This window comes from Xylocopa sonorina, chromosome 15, assembly GCF_050948175.1.
Source record: "Xylocopa sonorina isolate GNS202 chromosome 15, iyXylSono1_principal, whole genome shotgun sequence".
NCBI lineage: Eukaryota > Metazoa > Arthropoda > Insecta > Hymenoptera > Apidae > Xylocopa > Xylocopa sonorina.
In genome coordinates, this window is record NC_135207.1 from 1,018,363 (window position 1) to 1,034,899 (window position 16,537).

The 16,537-nt window shown below is 35.1% G+C and overlaps 2 protein-coding genes across 3 annotated transcripts in view; both read left to right on the plus strand.

The window, feature by feature from the left end:
• The window catches only part of LOC143430606 (circadian clock-controlled protein daywake), a 210,144-nt gene that overhangs the window by 69,589 nt on the left and 124,018 nt on the right, over positions 1 to 16,537 (plus strand). The window lies entirely within an intron of this gene.
• Mf (myofilin) overlaps positions 8,609 to 16,537 on the plus strand; it is a 28,461-nt gene continuing 20,532 nt past the window's right edge. For both annotated transcript variants that reach the window (XM_076906954.1, XM_076906955.1), the window contains exon 1: positions 8,609 to 8,748. The gene's annotated coding sequence lies outside the window, so the exon portion shown is untranslated. The remainder of the gene's footprint in view (positions 8,749 to 16,537) is intronic.

Sequence of the window (16,537 nt, forward strand, 5' to 3'; positions counted from 1 at the left end):
CGAATGATGCTTCATTAAAAACAAAATCTCAAGAACGAACCTTTAATTCTTTATAATTAAACGATGCAATACCCTATATAACTATTTTGTATTCAAAGCACCTCATCAGTCGATAAACCGTTTGTACGTTCATGGATTCGGAAATAAACAAAATTCCACAAAATTTTCAACATTCCCCGATCCTCTGTTCGTATTCGATCCCTCGCTAATAAAATGTTACAAGAAAACAAACAAATAGAAAAGTGGCAAAGTTCTATCGAATCCACGAAATTTGTTTTCGTTCGATCGCTTTATTTAAAAAAGGAAAAAGAAAAAAAAGGGGGAAGGAAAAGAAGAAAAAGTGAACTAAAGCCAGAGTGTTAAACGTCGACGAGGGGCGTACGTAAGCGTTGATAGCAGGGTTGGTCTCGAGGAGCGAGCAGTGGCAGAAGGACGAGGTGTGCTTTGCTGCGCAAGAAAATCGGGGACCGTCCGGGGCGCATGATCCTCCTGAGGCTCGTAAGGTGAGGAGAGCAGCTAATAAGGCGTATCAGTTACCAAGGAGACGAGGTCTCCTTAGCGGCGAAGAAGAATGGCGGACGAAAGGTAAGAAGAGGGACCCCGAGGGCTCGCCGCTTGGGAAACTCATAAGTTTCAATTTACCAGGGGATCAGCGTCCTCCGGCGAGCTTTACGGGTTAAACGCCGCGGCTCATATTGATTTTCGCGCGCTTCGACGTCTCGTCTCGGGGTATGACCCTCCCCCTCTTGGAGAACGAACGCTACTTCTCGATGGAGAACGGGAGGATCGAGGAGCCGCGTTACCCTATCTGATGTTTCATTCATACACTGCACCATTGCAGTGAAAGAAGGAGAATAGTAACCATTCTCTTCATTTTTTCATTAAAGTGTTTGTAATTATTTTAGAAGATAAACCGACGTTTGCTAAAGAAATATAATTTTTAGCCAGTGTTTAATGTATACCTGAATTCTGAATATTTACATGTAATGTAATTTGGCTGTTGTGTAATTAGCTTAAATGAATGAAAAAGTATAGAAACTGTACTTATATATAATATCCAAAGTAAACTATAACAGATATCCATACATTATCAAATTTTCAAAATTAAAATATCCATTTATTCATTAGTTTCATTAATTTGTTGTTTATAGAAATATGGATTCCCTGTATATATCACTAATTAATCCTGTATCAAGATAATGTATATTGTTTATTTAAATTTATGAAAATTCTTCTTTTAATTAAACTTTTTATTGAACTTATTTTAACAACATCGGTATCAAAAACTATACGTTTCTCTTCTGTTCTTTTCTTATGGAGAAGAAAGACAAGTATTTAATATTGTATACTGTATAAAAAGTTATTCCAACATTCATGAGTCTTCGTTGAATCGATCCATTTAAAGAGAACGCGCGTAATGGTAAAGCAATGACTCGGACGATTATTATAGGAGTTCGTAAGCGATTTACCATCGCTGGAATTGGCTCCAGTATAGTGGCACAGGTAAAATTAGACACGATGGCAGACACGTAGCACGGTCACTATGCACGGCTGTTTGTTTTACTGCAGCGAGCGCGAGCAACGCGATTCCACGATCCGCGATGCGAACACCTTCGTCATGGATACAATTTTAACTAACCGTCTCATTCATCGCGTTTCGTAATTCCAAGAACGCCCACGCTGCAGGTCCTTAGAGGCAATTTTTAACTTTTATCGCCGCGCCTTGATCTTCGAGAAGGTGAAAATCGTTACTTGTTGAACACCTCGCGCGGACAGACGTGTACATCAAACGTTAACCTTACTTTCCTTGCACGTTTTCTCGAACCATTATTATTTGAACAATAAAATACTTAGATGCGATTTGAACTGACTTTTATACGAGCTTAACTTTACATAATCAATAAAAGTATGCAGGGATCAAAAAGTGAAGTTTGAAACCATTTTCTATTAAGAAATCTGATCATATTAATTTAGAAAACAATATTATTTACTTTATCATTTCTTGTGCATAAAACGTATATTTAAGGAGGAGAAATTCAAGCGAAAAATTCTACTTTGAACAACTAATCGTAAAAGAAACCCGCGTATACGAGTGAATACGTTATAAAAAATTTGTCAGAATTTCATACATACAAACCTCTTAGTCGAATTTACTAATAAAATATAAAATTATTGGTTTTTTTAAGGATATGCAAATTGGCAAAATTACAACTTTAGGAAAGGAAAGACGAGATGCAAGGAAAAAATTTGTTGATCGAAAGCTTCGAGATATCAAGTTGGTCGACGGAAATATTCCACCCTGTACATAATGGCAAGGATGTGGGTGCTGCGAAACGTAGACGTCTAAATTTGAAACGTGAGCTGAGAATTAGGTCAAGCGCTGAGAATTAGGCTGTTACAACGTTTATGGGTCCGCGTGTCTGCGCTTTGGTATGCGAACGTGGGATAAGGAATCATCATTAATTAATAGAATATTTGGAAGTTTTCAAATTAACTGAGGAAGAATATTTTTACGAAAATATTATTTGGCATAAAAATATACGTGAATTTAGCAGTTTAATTTCTTTTTCTATGCAGAAGTGCTTTTCTATATAAAAGCAATTGAACAGAAACGAGATATCTGCAAATTTATACGTTTTTGCTTTACAAATTGTTCCGTGTTTGAAGTTAATTTTTCAAATTAATCTCTACACTTTGAGAGGTTTTTCTAGAGTCACGCGATGGGAATTAAAACTATTCCAATCGTATCCATAAGAAGAACATATTCCTAACTTTCTGTTTCACTTTCACTAGACAGTTAATAAACGCGAATCTCGAGTACACTACTTATTGGTAAAATATGATCCATTAGATACTCTAAATGTAGACTAATACTTATATTATTGATCAAATTGTTAATGTTTTAACTATATAACAATCAACAGCGTAGGTACATTTACAACTTGCGTAGGTACATTTATTATTATAGTTTTCTTTTACCATATTCTCAACATTTTCCAACTTTATGTTCTGCGCAATTACCATTGACATACAGAAAATTAATAAAATATAATTAAATTGCTTCTCCCCTAAAAGAATTCTTTTAAAAAATGCTTCGTTTTCATTTCACTCTCATAACAAATACTGAACAACAAAAAGTTTAATTTCTAATACATCGCATCTAATTTTGATGGTTAAATAAGAAAATCTTTTTATAAGATTTGAGGAACAATTGGTTACTGCATAATATTTTGTGTATAGATAATTGAATTGTTTGAGTTTTCAAAGCAGCTACTTTCGTAATCGTTCTTCTTCTACTACCGTGCACTAAACCAGCGTGTATTACCACTGTGCCAACAGGAAATCTACATCTATTGTGTAACGTGGAATACTTGCTGCAGTGCTGCAGTTTACTTCTCTGATAAGATCAACAGAAATTATCAAACCCGATTTAATTCCACTCTAATTAGATGTCAATGCACTTTTTGTAAAATGGAAAGAAGCACTTCTAACAAAAGTTACATTCAGAACTTCTGAAAGTATACTTTATATGTTATATATTAAATTAAATTTATAATACAAATATTTGCAATATAAAACTAGATAGAAAAAATGTAAAATATTTGATTTCTCAAAAATTTACACAAATACAGGAGAATTATTACAGTACCTTTAATTAGAGAAAACAATTGCATTTACGTTAACATATCCACTAGAGAACCTTGATTATGAAAGAAATTTTAGTAATCACTTGAACGATAGTTGTAACTATCGCTGTAACGATCGCTTGAACGAATTTCTTCTGGGCGTGCATAAAAGGAAATTGAAAACGTAGTTGAATGTGACTCGAACGTGACACGCACGTAGAAACGCACGATGGGGGTCTACCGATACGACGTAGTTTGGCCGTGGCCGAATTCAAAATAAATACACCTTATCAATCTGTACAGGCAACGAAAATAGAGTTGCATTTAGAGCACCCGGTATATAAGTGCCAGGAGGTTGCAGCGAATGATCAAAGAGTGCCAACTCTGAAAGATCACCTTTCTTCCGTCCTTCTTACGAGTTTGCGTCCTACGTTTTACTCTGTTCAATAATCTTCTGTTTTCTGATATTCTTCATTATATTACATACTCAAAAGATCATTTCCATACCTTATTCCTAATGTATAATATCAATCAAATGACTATGACATGAATAAAAAAAATGAATTCGTCGCAGAGGTATTATTCCATGTAAATCATGAAAAAGAAAAGAATTATTGTAAAAGAAACTAAAAATTTGTATGAAAAGTGAAAAATAAAAGAAACTCTATTAATAAATTATGTTACTTTACTTGTTTTTAAACAGCAACATGCATTATTGATATGAAATGACTCGCGCGATGTGCGAAGAGTTAAAAAATTTGAAATTTAGACTATTGCATTGAAAAATATTCATCGATTAGTTGTACTGTCAAAGTTGTCATTTTTATTGCACTGATTGTGTTGTGACTTGTTAATCTCTGATCAGAAAGATCCGTAGGCGCACGCGCTGCTGTGGACGCGCAATTATTGGTTGAATTCACTGTGGCGACGTAGGCAGCATCTTGTGAATATGTATTTCAAAAATCAAAAGACTACAATTTCATGGTTACATAAAGGGTACAGAAAAAACACGTCTGAATTATTATTGTCGAAGAGCATCATTGTACCAGAGTATTCTAAATAGTTATCCATTTTTTTTCTATCTCCACCAACTAATTTTATTACTTTTTAATAACAAATAGAAATGTTAAAAAGAAATGAACGTAAATAAAAATTGGAATTAGTAATCAGAATACGTATTAACTTAAAAAATTTTAATCAAAAAATTGTAATTCCAGGATTAAACCTAAAAATGAAAATTTCAATAATTGAAAGTTCAAACGTTTTATTTTAACAATTATAACCGAGAAATTGAAATAAAAGGATTTGATTGATAAATTTAAATTTAAATTTAAGAAAATTGAGGAACGAGAATTTTTACGATTAAAAACGTTTGAAAACACGCAACATTAGATGCTCAATGATCGGTGACATCAAATAAAATCTATAGACCCGTATAAATGCTCCTATCGTAAAAATGAATTTTCCAAGTTCCAATCTTAAACCATAAAATACTTGTTTTACGTTCGATACTTGTGTTTTATCATAATTCCTAAAAAGACAAAAATTTAACGTCTCTTCTAAATTTGAATGCCTCGTAAAGAATTTACGATATATAGAAAGAAGTCAAAAATACTCGCTGCAGAGGGCTGTATTACTCTACACGTAGTTTTGTTATTTGCACCCTATTTTCACCCATCAAGACACATTCAACGCTCTAGTTGCGTCATCGCATCCATCTAGCCATTGTATAGTATTTTCGCATTCAGTGACGTACGATTTAAAGAACATTTGACGTCACTCTGTTTATATAGTATATGCAGTGGTATCAGGAATAGGTCCATTAGTCAGTTTTCTCGTCACAATTTCGTTTCGATAAATCCCTAGTGAGGAGTGGCCCATTGAACGAGATTAAGAAGATTTATGCGCGTTAAAGGAGACAAAAATATAGATGTGAAAAATTTCTCGCAACTGATTGATATGCTTAGGGCATTATTTTATCGTGTTAGACTTGCTCATCCGCAAACAATTAATAACCAAATAAGAAAATGTTATTCGGGTAATTAAGAAAAGAAAATATTCGCAAATTAAGATAGGTTTTTATTAGATATTTCTTAATATGGTAATACTGTTTATGACTTCGTTACGCGAAATTAAAATTAAACTGCAATGAATTACACTAAAATGCAATTGCAAATTTCACATCTCAAGAATAAGTATTAAAAATTTACGGTAGTTTCATCAATCAGAAACTAATTTTGCAATCGATAGGTATAGTTCCTCTTCGTAAAAAGGAATTCCTTCAAACTCTTCGCTTAACACCGTATTTAAATTGAAACAAACCATAGCTAAATCTATCGTTGCAGAACAATAGTACTCTGTAGGATATCCGTAGTAGTAAACTAAACACACGTTTAAAATCTGAAAACATTTCAGGAACGAGAAACGAAAAGATACTTCGGCTCTCGAGTAACCAATGTATAATTAATACAAATACATCTCCTCGTACGTAAAAAAGGGAAAAGTAAAGAGTGATCGTGTACTTTTCCATTTAACGATATCTTGTCCTCGCGATTAAAAAATTTGCAAAATTTTATAAACTTTTAAAAAGTTGAAGCTACAATATATGTATTGTATATAAGGTATATTTTATATCTTTTTAATTTCGACAAGTGTATAATGTAAATAACAAAGGAGGAAAACACCGCGAGTGAAAGAATCGCGTAAATTGAGAAAAGTAGTAGCTATTTTTGTTCCCATTGAAGAAGATATATATCAGATATAAAAATCACGTTCTTCGCACGAGCAATGACATTTTCGCGACGATAATACACGCATGCAGCCTTGGAGAAGGCCTCACCTCAAGGCTCGGAGCATCGGATACTGCCAATGTCAATTTGGCTTGTCGCTTGTCAGCATTTAAATATGCTTGCGTGTTTAATGCCGCCTGCTTGAGATGGAAAAAGAATAACTAAACGCTCGCCAGTTCTCGAAATACATAACCGGATCGCGGAAATTGGGCAAGTCTCGGTAGATCGAAGATCGCCGCCGAAAAGACATTTATCATGTTCCCATTTGAAAAGCATTCTCGCGATTATCTTCTCGGAACTAGTAACTTACATTGATCTGCTTTGAACTTTCGAGAGAAATTTGTTGCCGGAAAACGCGGTTTCCGGCAATTCTTCGCGTACATCTACACAGTGTAACACGTATAACAATGCAATACGTAAATTTAGAAGGAAAGAGAGATAATAATTATATTAATAATTAGAAGTTAGATAATAGATGTAAGAGATTTTATCCATATCTTTTTCTCACGTATGATTCTTATCTTAGCTGCGTAACGAAGTCGCAAGCAGTGTTAAACAGTAGTTAAAAAAAAATTCATTATACTCAATGAGTTCTTGTAGTTAACGGTCCAAAACCAAAGTTATTGTTGGAATACGAAACTCTTTATTAGAGTAATTACGTCCGTTCCTATCTATCTTTTAAAATCCTGGAATAATAATATTATGAAAATTAAGCGTGAGTATAATTAAGGTGAAGCGATTGCAAAATTCCGTCACACTGATGCGTTCTTAATGATTCAGTTTGTATTCATAGACTGTCGGATTGCTAAATTAAACAGATGTCTTCCGAACATGGTAATGAAGTATTAATGGTCTGCTATGTACAGATCGAGTAAAAATGACTACCGCCTAATTAGAGAATGACTCACAATCATGTGCCCAGACTATTGTTTACGATCGATGTTGTTGATTTTAACGTTGATTACGAATCGTGTAGTTCTATATTGAAAATTTTAATTACTTGGAGAATTGTATACAATTACTTTATATGCATATACACATATTATTACTGTAGAGAAATATAGTAATTAAGTCGTTTAGATTATGGAATCTGCATTCTTTATGACGAAACATCTGAACTGCTTCCACTGAAGAAATGCGTTTGTAATATTTCTAAAGGAAATATTTATTGATGCGATTATATTATAATTACGTCCTTTTTCGTCGTTCTCCAGCCTTTGTTAAGGTTGCGTGACGTATTAGAAGTTACTTGAAATGATGAGAAATCAAATACCGTAGCGCGAACGTATATTAATAGTCGACCCAGCATCCACGTGTGTTTTCCTCTTCTCTTTCTCTATAGTTAAACCGTATTAATCTTGGAATATTTTACGTCTCGCATACTCGGGGATCGTGAGAGAAGTTCGCGCGGAGAAATGACAGTAACAAACTACTTCCCTGAACGAGAAAGCGTATACTCGAAACGTCAATAGCCGACAGCGTGAATTGCGCGCAAATTACATTTAAAGACACCTCGTGAATACTTGTCGATGAAGAACAAGCGTGCCCTAAACAGAGTACTAAAGACGTTCGATTCTATTCATACATCTGACAAATATAAATATTGTAGCCAAAGATTGCTAAATGAAAATCTACATCTACCGTTACGTTTTCTCGGAAGTCACCCCTAGAAATGTTTACAGAAGCTTACGAAATGCATAACACATAGGTTATCCGAAATTACGCATTATTTTAAATCGACAAGCATTAAAAAGAAATGAAAAATATTTTCGATATTTGTTTCCAACGATTCTCACGTGGCCAGCCATAGGGAAAAAGAAACGATACAAGAAGTGCTACATTTACAACAAATAAATTAAATGACAGATTAGAAAATAGTTTCTTCAACCTTTAAGTAACGCATGCATTCTCGCTAACCCTTAATTAAGGTGGTGAGAGAAAACAACCAACAGTTCAGATAATACAGAATTAAATTTCCACTGTCCAGTCGATGCATATTCCTCCCCCGCAGCTCTCGAGTAGTCGCAAAGGAGAAAGAAAAAAAAGAAAAACAAAAGTGGCGTGGGCGTTTAGCGACCGTGAGGAAGCGAGCCGAGGTGGAAACAAGTGGACGATGGCCGTAGTGGTCAGACGATGAAACTTCTGCTAGCTGATCGACCAATCGCGACTCGTTGGCGGGGGTTGTGCCATAAATGTCGCGTGGCGAGTCGCGGAAACCCGCCGGCAGGTCGGCGCCACTGTACCGACGTCCGGTATACTAGTCCACATTTTTGGCGGCAGCCGCCCAGTCTAAGGTCCAATCCCCGAACCGAACGGTCATCCGAAATTCTTAGGTAAAAAAAAACAGAGAGAAAAGAAAGGGTTTAACTTCCATTGGTCATTAAAAACGGTCGAAATGTTAAATTCAATTCATTAGCTAATTTTTTGTCCGTTGTCCTTTTTTTCTTTGGTTGCTTTTCCTTTATCTTTTTCTCACTCTTTCGATAAAGAGGAAAAAGAGAAAGTCCGATTTCGAGGACGAGGAATTCGAGCAGTTGATTGATCGCGTGACGACTGAGTTAGTCCGAGAGAAACAGAAAGAACGATTCGCAACGTTCGAGGGTAGGAAAGCGATAGTAGATAATCGTGAGTGCGACACTCCAGGCTGAACTGATCGAAGACGATATCAAGAGGGAAGATCGAGGATCATGTTCGCAATATTATTCTGTTCTCCGTGTGTGCGCGTCAGTGAAAAAGAGAGAAAATGGGAACGCCTGACTGGACGTGGTTCTGCTGCGCTTGTCCTCTGACGTATATTTAGTATTAAATTCGCTCTTCCATTAATCTAGATTGCGCTGGTTTTCATTACTTACCTATCGTTGATTTCTGTTGTGTGTATCTTTTAGAATTAATCGATATTACTAACCGCCCTCGAAAGAGGAACAATTACACTATAGGTAACGTGACCTCCAGAGTAATACAGACCGAGACTCGAACGACCAATATCATTTTACTATATTAAAAAATGCCGACAATAGTAAAAAAGCGAATTAAATTTTTTCCATGGAAGTGATCGTTACAGTCTCAGTTATGAAAAATACATAGATCCTTCGATGATTATGTTCATATAGGACATACTCGTATATGCATGGCAGTATTGGTAACCCAAACACGCCTAATACCTATACGTACATTTGTTGAGTTGTAACACCATACTTTTGCGTGTGGCCATTTTAATAACATGTATATGTGTATATTGCAACCATATGTATTACAACATTGTATTACAATAATATAGAAAGAATTATTAAAAGATACTCCAAAGAAAGTTAAAAGAAATTAGTGATACTCGATGCATTATTGATACTTGATGCATACTTGAAAACAATTGGCCAATTAAAATACGTGAAATACGTCCTAGTAAACGCACAACGGTATAGCTGGTAGCATTAGTGAGATCGATCAACTCGGTCTCGTGGAAAAATTTATTATCGGTTGATGATACGAATTCTCTATTGATGAGAACACATTTAAATGGTCTGCTAACGGGTTGATTTGCGAACTGAAATCCACGGAACTCGGTGACTCGGTGCCGTTCAATGATCGATCGATTGATCGTTTGCAAACCGTTCTAGAGCCGCGTTCGAGACGCCGTCCTGAATCGAAGTTCTAATTTTGTGGAAGCGCGTTTGCAATAGTTGGCGCGACTCGCGTCTCGGTTTCGCGTCCCGCTATCGTATACCAATTTGAGTCAGACCGAGCGTAACTGCCGCGTGTTTTCCGAAGGGTAGTACGCGCGCGTAGACGGACGGTGCCCGTAACGCGTATGCGTGTGCCAATCACGACCGAGAGGATTGTTTATAATAATTGGCAGCGATTTGTTTGGCAGTTATGTAACGCGCAGCGGCGTGCCCGTAGGGATAAAAATATCCCCGGGATGCCGCCAAGTCCGACGCGTCTGTTATAGCCGCTCCCTTTCTGTGGTTAAAACGCGAAACACTTTTTGCCAGCGTACGTTGAGCGTCCTCTCGGCTGGTCCACTTTTCGTGCACCGTCATCTCTCTAGTCGCCTCGCAGGACTAGGAAATATTGCGAATAGTTCACCGAGACTGCTTCATTTCGACTACTTTTAGTAGCTTCTGATTATTTTCAATTACTTAAATGCAGTACGTTTGATCGTTGAAAGTAGAAATTAGTAATTATGTGTAATTTGAAGCGTGTCTCAAATACATGTTTTATCTTGTGAAAACTATTGGCAATTTCAGATTTTATAGTTAGTTATAATTCTGTATGGTAATTAGTAGAAAACTGAACGATAGGTGATTTAGATCTTGTTTGAGGTATTTTAAAATCGTTTTCGGATAATTAAAAAGAATTTTTTCAATCGAACACTATGATCGATGAATAGTTTTTGAATATTAAAATTCTGAATAAGAATTGTAAATAATCCAGGTGTCACTAAAAAATGTTTTAATCTTCGTATGAAAAAAATGCAAGATGTTAAACATTTATCAATAGACATAAAGTATTTCTGCACGTATATTGAAATATTATTTTAATGTCAATTGGAATAATTTGCTATTAATTCTAATTGCTTTTGGTGAAAAATTACGATCGGCGAGAATCTTGTTGGTTAAACGAAGGGATTGCGAGATAAATCGGACGGATTGTTGCACATTTTGGGAGGTATACGGTGTAACGCGTATAAAATTACAAGCAGCCAAATTGACACGCTCCAGATTGCTCATTCTCTTAATATCATAGAGTACGTCACAGGTGCCAAGAGGCGCCTCGCGCCGCTTGACAAGCTAAACTACGCGTCTGACCGAATTAAGGCGTCACTACTTTCGGCCACATCTGGCTAAATATAACGCCGCGGAAAAAGGCAACTTTCTAGCCGTGGCAAAACTTTTCGATTCCGAATAAAAACAATTATAGTCGTCGGTGTATATCGTCTATAGTTTTATCAGCCATCAAATTTTATTACAATTTCGATAGAATCGGGGAGCGATAGAAAAGTCCCGATTAATAAAATAAATATATCTGTAGACACATTAAAGCGGTAAATTAATGTTACATAATGTAAATATTTTGTGTTTTAGAATATTTTTCATAATATTTGCTCGTTTCGATTGTGTGTTTATTCAAATTCCAATTATATAATAAGTATTTTATCGTACAAGTTTTGGATTAAATACATAGGGATGCTTTCGTCTACAATTTCGTTTACTTTATCGAATTGTCGAACGCGCGATCACTTGTTTGTTTTGAAAGGAGAAAATATAGATCGTTTATTTACCGAACAGGCTTGTCTTATACATAGATCCAATATTTATAAACAAGCAATGATCTACTTGACCTTGTCTTGCTTTTACAGTCATTTTCGGGTTCAACCTACAATTCGAAAATGACCACTGCATTTTGGTACACGGCTCTACAAACTTGCCTGACTACCGACTATTCCAATCTCTTTGGCATATCTTGATTCACTTACAGACATTTTGCACCAATTACAAGATTAAACATTTTTTAATCGTTGCTTACATTAAACCTATTTATTACCTCTCTTGTTAACTTTACTCGTGAACCATTTTATTTGTCAAAATTTCAGCATTAAAGAGTTTTGCTTCCGAAGAGGAAAAAGTCATGCTAATTAATGAATTTTTGCTAACATTACAATTGCACATTTTAAATAGAAACTACCACAAACAAATCTCTCTCACTCTAAATGATACATAAGTTTAATAGCTTTCGATCGTGATCGGTTAAGAAATCTAAAGATGATCGTTTCTCGGCTCGAGCAGTATTCGAAGAAGCTTCCGATATAACCGGGCGTTTGATATTTTCTGGGTTAAACCGCTTCTCACGTTTCACCGCGACGGATACGTCGTTTAATAGTTAGTTAAAGTTTCAACAACGAAGGCCGACGCGCGGAAGTTTCCTCCGCTTCTGGCGCGGAGGCTCGTGCACCCTTTAACGAGTCACGCAAAACTGCCACGCAACTTAAAGAAGCACACTTAGGAAATTCGTTCTTCTCCTGGCAAGTTTTCAATGCGATCAACATTATAGTTTCGCTAGTAATATACCATTTCAAAAGAGAATGGAAATTTTTTTCGAATTAAATTATTTAATACTTCAACATAGGAATACTATTTGTAGCAATGGAATTTAATTCAAGAATTGTTCGATAACATTATAATATTGTTGAAATTTCTTCCGAGTACAAATAGAATATAATAGTAGTGACAGAAAATTTCGTCGTAGACCATAGGTGTTGTATATTGATTAATTAAACTAAATTATTAAAATATTTTAATTAATAAAGGAATTGAATGCAGCTTTCTTTTATAAAATATAATTTGAGAATCGTATACGAATTGATCTTAATTTGTAAACCGAACTTTCGAATCGCTAAAAAGTTATTATTTTATACAACTCGAATGTTAGAAAATATAGATGACAGTATTTCGCGAGTTGAAGTTTACCAAATTAAAATTGTTATGTACACTGGACTTATTGAGAACAATATATTTGTTTAATTTTTTAAAATTGAATCGTTTTCTTTCGGTCTTTTAATATTAATCATAAAGTAAGAATTCCTACCACTTGCTATTATCATCAAAAGTTGAGCGTCATTATTTCAATATATATTCACACTGTAGATATTTCTTCTTTAATCAGAAAAGCTGTTATTTTTAGACATTTGTCTAATATTTGGTCCTGATCTTGTATAATTAATGTAATTTTATTACGAATTCAAAAGAAAGACATATGAATGAATTTTCAAGAATTAAGCGAGATTTAATTAATAATCCAACTCTACAAGAAAATATATCGACAGTCATCAATTTAATATCGACAATTGCAAACTGGGTGTTTATCGAAACAAGACAAAAATGACGAATAATAAAATTAGATTTCTAACTTTGCTCTCGTCGAAAAGGAGTTGGAAAATTGTTAACGTACGCGCGACAAGAGTAAAGTCAACGCATCCTGGGTGTATTTTCAAACCCGTTCTTTTCCAAAAACTAAGCCTCAACTGTAAATTCGTTAGGCTTTACGTCAGTCTTATTTTACCTTCTACAATCACCCCAGACGTCGTTGAACATTCGAATGTACATTTATACTTATTCTCATCTGTGAACCAAAATTAGCTGAACCCCAGTCCAAAATGGGAAGCATCTTAATCGATGGCATTGAACGTCCAAAAACAATCCGAAGTATCAGTGAATCACTAATCACAGCCAAGCCTTGAACATTCTTAACCCGTGATACATTCAAGTGGACCGCGTTGGCAGAGGACAATGAAACAACAGGTGACAGGTGGCAGAGCACCCAATGTTATCACCTGTCATTAGGTTTCAACTACGTGTCTGCCGGTAGTCTGGCAAACGTTACGATTATTCAACTCCTTCAACCGTCATCGTATCAACGTATATACAAGTTCGAGTATACCTATGCACGCTCATCTAGATACAGTTCACCTAAGAACAATTTTCGTTCAACTTCAGTTATGCTTATTTGATATGTGCATCGAGATTTCTTTGCTTCGCATAATAGAGAGAGAGAGAGAGACGACAGTGAAAATTGACTTGGGTGGTTTTACTTGATTAATTTCATTTAAATAGCAATTAAAAATGAAAAATGTCGTTCTCTTTTAATTCATGCATGGCTTCGTGGATAATTATCTTAAACTTTTAAACTTTCCCGTGAGAAAATTGGTAAAAATTGGTAAAAATTGGTAAAAATGTGTTTTAATGAATTTTAGATCGGACGCGACGAGAATCTGACGAGATTCCACATGTTCGGTAACGTTGAAAATATAATACATGGAAGACGCGTCACGATGACGCACGGAATTGGAAGCCGTGGTGGATGAAAACTTTAAACGCGACTGTAGCAAACAGCGAAAAGTCACACCGCGGATCGTCACATATTCTCAGTTTTTGGATCTACGCCCCGTATGATTTGCTTGACCGCGTCGCGAGTATTTTTAGCGGCCGTCTAGATTACACGTGCGGTCTCTCTATAGAGAGATATACGTCCTCCGCCTCTGCTCCTTAACTTCCATCCCGATTGGTCAAGTAAAATTGGTCAAGAAATATTACTAGTTCGCTCGATGCTTGAGAATTCAACTAATTTCACTTGGAATTAATTAGTTGCCTTTCTCTTAACGCAATAGCTGCGACATTAGAAAGGAAAATATTGAATTCAGATGAGTTTTGAGAGCTTCAATAGAATTGCATTAGAACAAGACGAAGAACGAGGAATTTGCTCGAGGAATGTTCAAAATAGCGAATTGGGAGTGGAATGCGGGTAGTTCATTTGGTTTCTGTGGAATCCATTTCGTAACCTCTTTGCATGCCCCAGTTGAGATAGAGCAAGATCTGAACTGTGCTGCAATTTAACTTAGATGTTATTTTTACATTATTTATCAGTAATATTATACTCTTCGTCTTAAAATTTTTATTTCCACTTAATCTCCAACTCATTTCATCGTTTTTCTGTTATTTATAAATTAATTATTAAAAATAACAAATAAACAAAGAATTCAGTGTCACAATTAATATTATAATTTTTACATAATAACTGTGTCTTCGTAGTAAAAAACTTCTTCAATTATCTTAAAATTGCATATTCAAATTTCAATATCCTGTCACAAAATCTCGCACATTCTTACAAAGTAAAGTACTTACTTGAATCGTTAAAAAATATGTCCTAAAGTGTCTTCCAAAATTTTCACGATTAAAAAATACTCAAACCGAATTGTAAACTTCACAAAACTCTCTACACAAATGCGCTTCTATATAAAACATCTTTTATTTAAAAATCTGTTGAAAATCGGAAATATACTAGAAGGTGGTCGACGTAGCGTTAGCCTTGCGCATATCTACTTTTCGTAAAAGTTCTCTATCAATGAATTCCATGGAGGTAAAGGTAACCGCAGGCTGTTCGATGCGGATGGTCGCATGTGTCGTCGGCGGGAACATAAAGTAGCCCATTCCGATGGGTGTTCGCGAAAATCGGTCAAAGTCAGCCAAAGACCCGTCGACTATGCTGCTTTCGCACAGCTTCGATGTCCACCTGTTTCCAACTAAAAACGGACCGGGGCCCGGGCAACCTAAATATAGCGACCGCGAATCCGGGACTCTTACGTCACGGCGCACGCAGTTCTGCGCGACCACCGAACCTCCACGACCACCGAGCTTTTCCTTATTTTCCCTTTTTCTCTCGCGCGCCACGAGATTTGCTACGTTTACGTACGGTAGAAAGCTAAAAACACCGATTTAAACGGCTCTCAACGTTGGTAGAACGATGGTTATTCGAGTTGCTGAATTGATGTTAAGTGTTTCTTATCATTCATCGACATTTTCTTATAGAATCGTAAAAATTTTGCGATATTCTACAAATAAAACATAATACTTAATTCTTTTAATTTGCCGTTTAATTAATCGTTTGGCACAACATTTTAATTATGTGGACAGTAAATTGCAATAGAATAAAAAAACTGAGGAACGTATGTACGAACAACTTTTCTATTATATGTGTTACGATTAAATTAAAGATCTGTTGAATATATACATGGTAAAATTGTATCGGGGAAATAATTGAATGGATTCATAACGATATAGATAATGTAAATGATGCGATTGATAATGGATAATGACACACGTTACTAAGTAATTTAAATTAATTTTAGGACAGACTGTGAAAAATATACATAACGCTCCGAAGATTGTTTCTTTTTCTCTTAATCTTTTCTATCATTCAATTCGGTCATCAAATTATGCAGTGTATGTATTCTAAAAGTATTATTAAATTCAATAAATATATGCTTATATCAATTCAATTTTAAATTTAGAATAAATAACTTTCATGCACATAGCCTAATTTTAATGTTAGTGAATTTGTATAAAACAACTAAATTAATATATAAATAATTCTACTACAGATACAGGAAAGAATTTATAATTCATGACAAAATTATAATATTAATTATACTGCAATGTTTAGTTTATTATATTTGTTATTTTAAATAATTAATTTATACATAATAGAGAAACGGTAAAACATAAGTACATTATGAAGATTAAATGAAAGTAAAAATTTTAAAAAGAAGAGTATAAGATTATTGAAAAATAG